General features: G+C 39.5%; 1 protein-coding gene across 1 annotated transcript in view; it reads right to left on the reverse strand.

The window, feature by feature from the left end:
• LOC123958568 (myosin heavy chain, fast skeletal muscle-like) overlaps nt 1-7,342 on the reverse strand; it is a 90,944-nt gene extending 83,602 nt beyond the window's left edge. Inside the window, exons 1-2 of the mRNA XM_046031987.1 lie at nt 7,259-7,342; nt 6,210-6,302 (exon numbers count right to left, since the gene is read on the reverse strand). The gene's annotated coding sequence lies outside the window, so the exon portion shown is untranslated. The remainder of the gene's footprint in view (nt 1-6,209; nt 6,303-7,258) is intronic.
• Nucleotides 7,343-11,639: the final 4,297 nt, after the last annotated feature.

Below are 11,639 nucleotides of genomic sequence, written 5' to 3' on the forward strand. Positions count from 1 at the left end.
AGGCTGGAAGCAACGCCACCAACAAACACAACCACAACAGACAAAACTCTCAACTAACACGATATAAAGAGACAAAAGACACACATAAACATATGAAAGTTTGGAAACTCACTCAACGCAGCGTTCACCACACCACCACTCACTCACCTTCCACTCAGAGAGAGAGAGAGAGAGAGAGAGAGAGAGAGAGAGAGAGAGAGAGAAGTCCCCTCAGCCAGCTGGTCCTGAGGCTCTCCACAGAAACATGTCTCCAACAGCCTCAAGACAGCTACGCCAACTCAAGCAGACCAAACCAAATTTTCAACAAGCAAAATGAAAAATATCTTGAATACTAGAAAGACTGATAAGACAACTACCAAAGCACAAAGTAAATTACAATGTTAACTAAACTAAGAAAAGTGTTGACAACATACAGACTGAGTGAACACAGCCTGGCCAAAGAAAAGGGTCACCACAGACTACCAGAAGAGGAGAGACTCTGCTCCCAGTGCGACAGAGGACAGGTAGAGACAGAGCTGCGTTTTCTAACCTCATGTCCCAAACATACCCTAAATTCAAATTTAAATCTGACAGACAAAAACTCCCCTATTTACTGGGAGAAATGCCCGAATGCCAAATCATTGCAGCAACATATGTCTCCTCATGCCATGAACTGAGGACAACCAGTGACAACTAAGACTAGACTGATAAAGTGATAACTGATAAGTAATTGTACTGTAAAATTTTCAAATTATTATTATTTTCATTGTTTGTTATTTTAATAATTGTTTGTTGGAAAAGAAATCCATGAACCATAAATACTTCTTGGGTTTATTTGGTTTTTGTTTTACTTTAGATTTCACATTTGATACTGATTTTTGTTATTATTATATTGTTCTTTCTTTATTGATTCTAAACATAAAATTACTTCTACATACTGACCTATGGCGCTCACACACACACACACACACACACACACACACATTAATTTTATTTATTTTGTTTTTCAGTTTTTTAAACTACCCCACAGCCTTTGGCTCTTGTTTGATACATAGACTTTATATAAAAATGGACGTAGCATCCGTGACGTCACCCATTGGTTTCTGAAGAGCCGTTTTGGAGCTCAAAATTAGTGGAGCTGGCTGGCGCCATCTTGGCAGCGCGTCACTCCATTAAAGTGGGCAAAGAGGCGGGTCGGGAGCTGAGGTGACGTGTTGCTGAAACCACTCCCGCCTAGCTCGACGTGACTGAGTTAGCTCATGCTAAGGAGATAATGCTACATGCTACTCTGCAGTGCTGTACGGTGGAGGTTGGAACCTGCGGCCGTGTTGATACCAGTTTACCGACATTACCAGCCACAGTCAAGGTAAGACCGGAGAATATTAAAATAACTCACATATCTGTTATTGACATTATACTTCACAAGGTTTTAAATGCTTTTTAATATAGAAATGTGGTAACGTTATTTTGCAGCACTAAAGTTGGATTTTATTGAGACCAACGTTAACAGTTAACAATAACTATGAATCAGTTATTAATTACCTTAAGTTTATTTAACATTACAGCTCAAACGAACAATTTCAAGCAAATCACTTTACATACCGTTGGTTACGAGTGGTTACGAGTCATTTATTTGGACGTCACCTCAGTACGTTACTTGTAATAAACGTAATAAGCTAGCGGTAGAGTCCTCAGTTACATGATGGAAGCTAACTTATATATCATGTAAAACCTTAGCCACGGCTGCCATCACGTTAATTAATTCCCCACACCGCTATTTTGAGTAACGTTGCTGCTGTCGGCAGGGCTGTGAGAGAAAGGTCCTTTTTATATTTGTCACAAGATTGTTGTTGAGGTTCTGGTGCCTCCACATCTGCTACTCAAAGCTTAAACTTTGAGTTTAAAATAATGTTGCTAGTCTTGGCTGCTGGACATTTGACAGCTGATATAAAATTGTCTGTCTTAAAAGGACAACATAAAAACATTTAAAGAGTCTCCCTTGTTCCACTTTCTCCCACGTATGTGGCATAATAGTGCTGTCAACATTAAAACATTGAGGCATCTTTTAGAGGACCATCTCAAAAAATTTGAATACTGAGGAAAAGTTCATTGTGAGCATCAGAACCAGACTGAGAGAGTTAATTAGCTGATTAGAGAGCTCTTCTCCAGTTATTTCTGTATAATTTATAATACAGAAATGTATTTTTATTCTAAAATGTTTATACATAGTGGAGTTTTTATTTCCATGAGCTGTAAACTGTAATCATCAAGATGAAAGCAAAAAGGGTTTGAAATGCTTCACTTTGTGTAATGAATCCAGAATATATCAAAGATTCACTTTTTGAATTAAATTACATTAGAAAATTAACTTCACCACACTATTCTATTTAATAAAGAATCACCTGTATTTACTTTATATTTTTTATCACCTGAAGAATTTATTACACATTTTTGTCCCAGAGTCACACTGTGGATCAGATGTCCCACCTGCTGCCAGAGAGCTGCAGAGACCTGGAGTCCTCATTGTGCTGAAGGGGTGGACAGATGTGGAAAGGCCTTCTCTCCTTCTGTTTACTTTGACTTTTAAATATTGTCCATATTTGTATCATAGATCCATTTAAAAAAAGATAGGGTTTATGGTTCACTTGTAATAAATTCTATATATATTAGCACTCCCTGTCTTTACTACTTACTGAAAAGCTAATCATATACCACAGATAAAACATGAAACATTAAAGCTGAACTCTTGCTAAAGAACATCAGTCAAGGATAAGTTGAAAGTGAAAATACTCCCAACATGTTTCACATGAAATGTTGATAAGTAATTATGCAGTGTATTTCTGTGTGTGCAGGAGTATTTTTAATTTCTACCTTATACTTTAAGATAAATAAGGAGCCATACACCCGGTACCCATATACTGTATAACAGAACCTGAAGTTTCTGAAGAGTGCCTTGTTTGCGGCTCTGATATAAGTCTAGTTTAAACACAGAATAATGTGGGCACATCCAAACCATCCTGTGGGTAAGTGCTGAAACAAAGAATGATCTGCACAGAGTAATTCCCAGATAGCAAACTGACTCCGCACCGGAGGTATCACAGGGTCCGGAACGGATCCGCAAAACGGGTCCGTATCGGAGTCCACTTGCACAGCGGGACGGATCCAAAACGGATAAGGATTTCGGATCAGGAACAGATCTGGCCCATACCCTACCAATCCGATCCGGACCCGTTCACGAAGTGGCTTATCCGGCCCGGATCCGATCCGGACCCATTCATAAAGTGGCTTATCCGGCCATGAAGTGGCTCATTCGGCCCGGATCTAATCCGGATCCGTTAATTAATTGGCTCATCCGGCCCAGATCCGATTTGGATCTGTTCATAAAGTGGCTCATCTGGCCAAAACTGGCTACAGAAATATCTAAAATCTAGCTGACCAACATCTACTGTTCTGTATAAAAGCTTAAATACTTCTTATAACCTTTAAGCTATCCTGCGGTTCTTTAGTTAAATGCTTTTACCGTGAAGAAGCAGAAAATAGGAAAATTGACTTTGTATTAGCAACTTAATACAGCTCTGCTATCAGTTATCAGCAATGCTACTGTCAGATAAAATAACTGGGGATCCTAAATGCATTGTTTCGTTACACAGTTTTTATCCAAAGGTGGACTGCCAGTATAAACTAAATCCTCAGTCAAAAAACGTCTTTACAGATTGTAAATACATACCACTATGTATTACTGGACAAATTAAATGCTACCATAAAAATTATCAAAAATAGTTTTTATTTAATGAAAACCTCAAGGATTATAACTTTAACATGTTTCAAGACAGGTAGAAACCCTACATACCAAAATACTTTTTTTTAGGTGAATTAACAGTGGGCTGATCTTCCATAAGGATGCTGATAGCGGCACACCTTGAGCTTCTTCCCCTCTTTGCTGCCAGGTTGAAACACCATATTTTCTGCTTTACGATATCATCTGTGGCAGCACGGGAGATATGACTCTTTCTCACATCACACAAGGAGATTTTCATACAAAATTTCATGAACTCCTATTGCAACCAACAGTTTTCACAAAAGGATACACGCTGACCACCACATATTGATTTTTTTTACTAGGCCTATTTAAAATAGCATTTGATTGCAGAGCGTCATAACGCGGCACATCCTCTCTCTCTCTCTCTCACTCGTCTCTCTCACATGAACACCACTGCACAAATGAGTCCATGCATGTAAGGAGCCTAGCTAAGGTTAAAACAAATTATAACAAGTGGTTATGTAATTAACTATATATTGGCCACGACCTGGAACCAGCAGAGACATCAGGAAAGCACTTCAGCTTTTGTACACATTAAACAAACAAGGTATTTTCTGGAGATTAAGACAATGTTCAGACAGAAAACAGCACTGCGTTCAAAAAACTTGGTGGAGGAGGCATGTCCTCATGTGCCGATTATTAAAAATTATTTTATCTTGCATGACAACAAAAATCATAATTTAACAGTCAAGTTGAGTCTACCAGAAATGTGTATTAGTAGTAGTAATGTGTATCTTAGCAATTCAGTGCTTTGCCAGATGCTGTGTTGTCAATTTTTTAGCCAACAGACCCTGCAATGTTTTCTGAAACCCCCTGCGTTGATTCCCAGTCCTCTGTGTCGATTAATAAGCATGGTTGTGTTTATTTAAAGTAGTGCTAATGCCAGTTTGAACACTTCCTAAGACTGCTGTGTGACTTCAGATTGTTATATATTGTTATGTTGTTAAATATATATTACAATTACTTACACAGGAGCAACATCTCCAATGAGAGGTGAGACATCCTCTACTAAAATCATCAGCTGATCCACAGTTTCAGTAGAAAATAAATAAAATACTAAGAAAATATATATAATACAGTGTTTCCCACACATAGGCCCAGGTAGATTAACAGCCGTCCAACTAAATTTGGTGACCCATTTTAAAATCGTTTTTGATAGCAGTGCTGCGCAGCGCATATTCGCTCCGCAGATCCTCTCACTCGGTCGCTCTCTCTCTCTCCCCCTCGCTCTCTCAAACACGGACAACAGACCCGTCTGTGAATTGAATGGTTGGCATCAGAAACAACGCTGCACAAATCTGTCCAACACAACGCTGTCAGTGTCGGAGACCCATCTTTAAAACAGTTATTAGCAAGCATGTAAGGAGCTAATAAGGAGAGCTAAGTTAACTTTGGAAAACAGCTGTCGAAGTTAGCACGCTATAACTGGTAGTCAACAGGTGCGTTTGAGATAACTGGCTGACTTTCGCTGACTTCATAGATAGGGGAATAAAAACAGCGGCGTCATGTCAGACACAATCTACCTCTGGTAAACTGCGTGAGCAGGACTTGCTCCTACAAGGTCTAGTGATGTTTTGCAGCGCAGGTGTTGTGCTGAATTCTGCCTGCCTGCCGTGAATTGCATACACCTCGCGGGAGGTAACGCTCTTTTATACTGAGAAAAGAGGTGGATGCTAATCTCGGCAGGTAACGTTAGCCTACAACATCCGTGTTGCCGAATTATACATTCACTTATTAAGGTCCTTTTCAGACACTTTGCTGTTCACATTGTTTGAACGTGGTTAACGCCACGTTTTTGCTGAATTTCAAGAAATGGTAACCTACTTTTTACGAAGTGTAATAATATGTTAACGATTCTTAAAGTTCATAACATATATGCTGATCAGTTATCACTATTGATGAACCCCACAAAGAATAGTAGAGAAAGAGAAAAAATAGAGAAAGCCTCATTCTGTTGGAGTTGTTGGAGCTACATTAACACTCAGTCCACTGAGTTGGTCAACTTAAATCACTGAATAAACGTTTGTTAGCGACAACTGATATGACTTGATCTTTCTCATTTAAAACAGCGACATGGTCGGCTAAAATGGGGATGGCGCTATCTGAATGTTTTGTAACGTTACACTGAGCCAGAGATGTTTAGAGTTTATAAGGACATTGACTGTGCTATCAAAACTCAAAAGTCGCTCAGTGCACCGAAACAGTTTTTCACACTGTCACACTAAAGAATTATGCTCACTCACGCATGCACTTAAAATGCTTAAATTTTAGAGCCCTGTGGTTATTTCCTTTCTTACATCAAAGAAAAAATTGTTAATTTATTAAAATCAATAAATGAGTGGACCATTGTCAGTATTTGACAAAATACTAATTTAGTCAGCTAAATCCAGTCTAATACTGTATTACTTACTTTACACCGGTGGCAGGAAAGGGTGAGAAGCAGGCAATCCCCAAATCAGACTGGCGCCACTTGTGAATGAGCTGTATGCTGCAGCAAAGCACACTATAATGCAAACAAGTTAGATGCCACACAGAATTAAATTTAAGACCAATTTTACAGTAACCAAAGTTGAAGAAAAGAAAAATGCCAAATGATAAAAAAACATGAACTGACATCAAAGCTGCTAACATTACTTAGTGTTTAGGGATTTTTGCCTAAATGTTGATTTAATAATCTGAAAGATTGCAGATGCACAGTGTATCTTTCAATGTGAGTAAACTTCCCGCGGATGACATTTCCGATGTAAAACTGCCAATTTATGTCCATAAATCCTCTTAAAGCTCGCAGAAAAAACACTGAAGTTAAGGTTAACTGTTAGTTAACATAACCTGCCTGAAAAATATTCACATTTCAAGTTTTCTTCAGTTATAAAGTCATCAGGCGATAGTTGTCTGTACAACCACCAATCCATTGCAAACTGTAAGGTTAACTGCTAAGTTAATAACATTGGCTTTTTCAGCATACTTTTTAATGGCATCAATTTAACAATATTATCAAATATCAGCTAAAAACGGGCTCAAAAGAGTAACGTTAATGGTTAAGTTATACTAGATGCTGCTATCTAAGTTAGGCTATCAGATTAGCTTAGCTTGTTAACGTTACTACTAGAGGGGTGAATTATACTTATAAATATGCCCTCATGACTGGCTTAAAATGACTGACCACTGCAGTTAACTGATGTTAAAATCACTCCTCTCAGAACAGAAAGACAGAAACATCTCATCCAAATCGGGCTTTGTTAACTTTTAACTCATATAACGTTAAGTTAGTTAGCTAGCTTAACATTAATGCTAAGGTGCTGTAACACAAGCTAACTTAGCTTGCCATAATTGGATATTGTCTGAATTAAAACGGCAACCAAAGCAACATTAACTATGACCGGTGAAGTTATTAATTTTACCGGCTAGGCAAGTGTACAAACAAATCATGTTTTGACAGCACAGTTTAACGTTACTTACCGTGTCCGTGTCCTCCGAGAGAGCTGCCGATTCCCACTGCAAGCGCTCTGCTGTCTGTGAGAATAACGGTCAGCGACGGTTAAGAATTTTTCAAACAGGCGCGTTCGATGTGCGAATCCGCCCGGTGTCCGCAGTTAGTCCGATGTTTGACAGAGCGCTGTCTGGAGGCGGGCCGGATCCGGTGCGCGTGGCCAAAACAGGGGAGAGCGTACGGCGGATGAGCCGGCTTGAAGGTGGATCCGCCCCACAGTCCTCTGCTATCTGGGTTATGAATCCCACTAGGTGTTTTTTATTGTGACCTTGCAAACTCTGAGGTCTCAGAGCTGACCGAATGCACATAAGTAGTAGTAAATAGTAAATAGGTGAGTCTACACAAGACCTTCTCAGGTTGCAATAAATTACACCTCCTACAGGGCTTCAAAACTATGCAGTGTGCAAATAATTCTTTGTTTTTCACTACAGAGTAACTTCTCAGTCAATGTCACATTTGTCTCTTAAAGAAATGTCAAAATAAAACAGTATACAACATCAACCTTCATTTTTTACTTTCTACTAACATATATGCAAAATGTTAGCCTATAAATAACATCTTAATATTTTCATTTACAGCTGTTAACTATAATATATTGTTAAGTTTAGATCACACTATTTAAAATTAAAATATGAAACTGATGATGAATGAAGAATGATTTTATTATGTATAATTAGTTTGACTTTATAACAAAGTATTCCTAATACAAAAGCAATAGTTGAATAAATTAAACTTGCATTTATGAAAACATCAATATTAAAAGGTTACAAATGTAAAAGTAGTTTTGTATGACTTGAAATGTGTTGAGAGTTATTATAATGATAAAATCTGTTCATAAGAACCAAGTGTCATAATTTCATCTCAGTAGTGTTCAGGTGTTGTGAGTAAAAAGAAAAGAAGGAGCTAAAGAGCTGTAGAGCTGGAAGCTGGAGCTGGAGCTGTTCTCTCCTGAAGAGCTGGAAACAGCTAATCACATCTGGAGGGTTCTGCAATCAGCTCCTCTGGCACCTGTAAAGACAACAATGGGTAGACAGTTAAGCAGCTTCTTCCAAAGAGCCATAAAGCTACTGAACTCTGAGATCGCCTCAGCATGATAACCTCTCTGGCATGTGACAGTATTTGGGGTGGCAATGTGAAATACACTGTTTCCTAATATGTGCAATATACGGTTTTCTGCTGGACACTGTGCAATAATAACTACTCAAGTCCGATCTTATTGAATGTTTATTATAAGGATCTTATTTTATAATTCTTACTGACCTGCTAACCCACCAAACAAACTCAGAGGCAGCTCTCACACACCTAAATTCTCACCTTAGCTAAACCATCGCCCTAGTTACAGCCCAGCTACCTGTCTGCAGGCATAACGCGCATTATATGCTGACAAAAAAGGTGGATGAAAATCTCTGCAGGTAGCCTACAACAGCTGTTTGGCCGAATAATGCATCCACATCTTAAGCTTATCAGAAACGTCGCTGATCAAACACAGTTATCACCTCAGAGTGTTTGCTGAATCTCAAGAATGTGTAATAACTTATTGATGACTCTAAACTGCATTTAATATGTACTTAGAATCAATCATCCCCACTGATGAACCCCACAAAGAATAGTATAACATTATTGTTTTTAAACATTAACGTTACACTTGGAGGTGCACGGTGCTCCTCGGTGTGACAGTTTCAGGCAGAACTCCGCAGCCGCTCCCCCCTCGGCTCTCTGCCTTTAAACCCTTCGTGTCCTTGGGGATCAGGTGCAGCCACTTATAATAGTATCTGACTAGTATCTAACTGAACAGTGATTCTGTTACAGGACGTAGCTAAATCTCATATCGCCCGTTAGTAAAAGTTACCGTTAACATAACGTCAGCTAACTGAGAGCTAAGCCTTTACTTACAACTTCACACAGATGCCTTTTCTTCAAAGCATTATCACCCTAATGTCTAACACTAAGGTTAATCTAATAATGTTACATTTTGGCTTCTCTCTTCTTGCTGACTTGTCTTTGACTCATTAAAAGCTGCGGTTAGAACACACTAACTTACTTACTTACACTAACTTTGCAGCTTGGGGCTGCTCGTATCTAGCTAATTAGCGTAACGAGCTAACATTAAGCTAACAAGCTATATGCCAACAGCGATACCTGTTAAATGTTAACACATAAATAAAATACAGGAATTTCACTCACCAAGTAGATAACGGATGTCCTGGAGGCTAACAGACGGCGGACCAAGTGCTAGCAGTGGCAGTGGCTAATGGCGCCTGTCAATCAAAGCGGCCACGCCCCTAATAATGCAGAACTAAGGCTTAATATAATTTAAACAGGTGAGTTATAAAAAAATTCACCCCCCTCACAGTTGTCACGAAGGGCAAAATTAGCGATTTGCACTAAAAGCATTTTTTGAACAAGGCTGTAAACATGTTTTATTCTGCTGTAAAGTTGGGCATTTTAACATGGGGGTCAATGGAGATCGACTCCCTTCTGCAGCCAGCCTCAAGTGGCCACTCGATGAATTGCAGTTTCAAATACTTCCGCATTGGTATCAGAAGTGAGAGCCGGAGGTTGCCGCTTGGTTTGATATCACCCACTGGTGCCTGCAGTTGTTATGCTTGTAATTGGACTCTACATCGATTCCAATCTGGATGCTCATCAAATCTAAGTATTATTTATTATATATTAATATTAAAAAGATGAATGTTACTGTTCCTTTGATATATAGACATTCTGTGTACGCAGAACCTCTGCCTTTTAAGCAAAGTATTATTTATTCAAACAATTCCAGTACAAAATGAAGTATTCACGTTAACATTCGCTTTCATGAATGTCTTGGCTGAAGTTACATGCTAATGCATGGAATGGATATTTTTAGGGGGCTTAATTGGTGTAATAGAAAAAGGTAGGACAGGTCTAGCTTGGAGTCATTAACTGATCCTACAAGAGTTCACTGACCTTTCAGCTCTAGTTATTTCTCTCATGTAACTGTCCTTGTTAGGGAGGCAACAGTTAAACTGATAATGTAGAGACAGTAGCTCAGACGTCAGGCTAGCAGATACTGGTGTTTTCTGGGAATATGGCAAGGTTGAATCTTACGAGAATGTTTACAAGAATTTACCGGCTCCAAAGATTAGTGTACAACTCATGGATGGTAAAATATTTTTAGCATTGGAGTCTAAAAGATGTTATTCTTCAGATTTGGTGTGAGCATTGCATGTGTTTACACGTTAGATGCTGACACCATATCAGGGCTTTAACTGGTATGTGCGTTTCACAGCTGATTAATGACTATTGAAAATATTTTTATATTATCATCCCTATGGCAGTATCTATTCAATTCAATTCAATTTTATTTATATAGCGCCAAATCACAACAACAGTTATCTCACAGCGCTTTTCATAAAAGAGCAGGTCTAGACCGTACTCTGTGATGATATTTACAGAAGCCCAACAGTTCCCACCAAGAGCAAGCACTAGGCGACAGAGGCAAGGAAAAACTTCCTTTTAAGAGGCAGAAACCTCGAGCAGAACCATGGCTCAGGGTGGGCGGCCATCTGCCTCGACCGGTTGGGGTGAGAGAGAGAGAGAGAGAGAAAGAGAGAGAGAAAGAGAGAGAGAGAGAGAAAGAGAGAGAGAGAGAGAGGGATGTAAGGAGAGAGAGAGGGGAGGGAGGCAGCCTACACAATGTACACACAGAGGTACAGACAGTAAAGGTAATGTTGCTATAAACTAAATGAAAAATGGTACAGATATTTATAATAGTGTTAATGGTAACCATCGTAATGTTAATGATTATAATAACAATAATAATAACAATAAGACTAGCAACAATAGTCGTTGCAGTAGAGGGTGTCGAGCAGGAACACGGGGGCAGCAAGCGACCTGCAGCCACAGATCCAGACTCCACAGCTCCAGAGCCAGAAAACCTGCAGGAAGTGATAGGAGGAGAGAGGAGAGGGACGAGAAAGCACAAGACTACCAGAAAGGGGAGAAGTTGTGTTAGTAACATGCAATAATAGGATGAGGTTGCATACAGAGGGAGAGAAAGTAGAGGAGAGAGGAGCTCAGTGCATCATGGGAAATCCCCCGGCAGTCTAGGCCTATAGCAGCATAACTAAGGGATGGTTCAGGACTACCTGAGCCAGCCCTAACTACAAGCTTTATCAAAGAGGAAAGTCTTAAGCCTACTCTTAAATGTGGAGATGGTGTCTGCCTCCTGAACCCAAACTGGAACCTGGTTCCACAGGAGAGGAGCTTGATAGCTGAACGCTCTGGCTCCTAGTCTACTTTTGGAGACTCTAGGAACCACAAGTAACCCTGCATTCTGGGAGCGCAGTGCTCTGGTGGGGTAGTAAGGTA

This window comes from Micropterus dolomieu, linkage group LG02 (assembly GCF_021292245.1).
Source record: "Micropterus dolomieu isolate WLL.071019.BEF.003 ecotype Adirondacks linkage group LG02, ASM2129224v1, whole genome shotgun sequence".
In the NCBI taxonomy this organism is placed as follows: Eukaryota; Metazoa; Chordata; class Actinopteri; order Centrarchiformes; family Centrarchidae; genus Micropterus; species Micropterus dolomieu.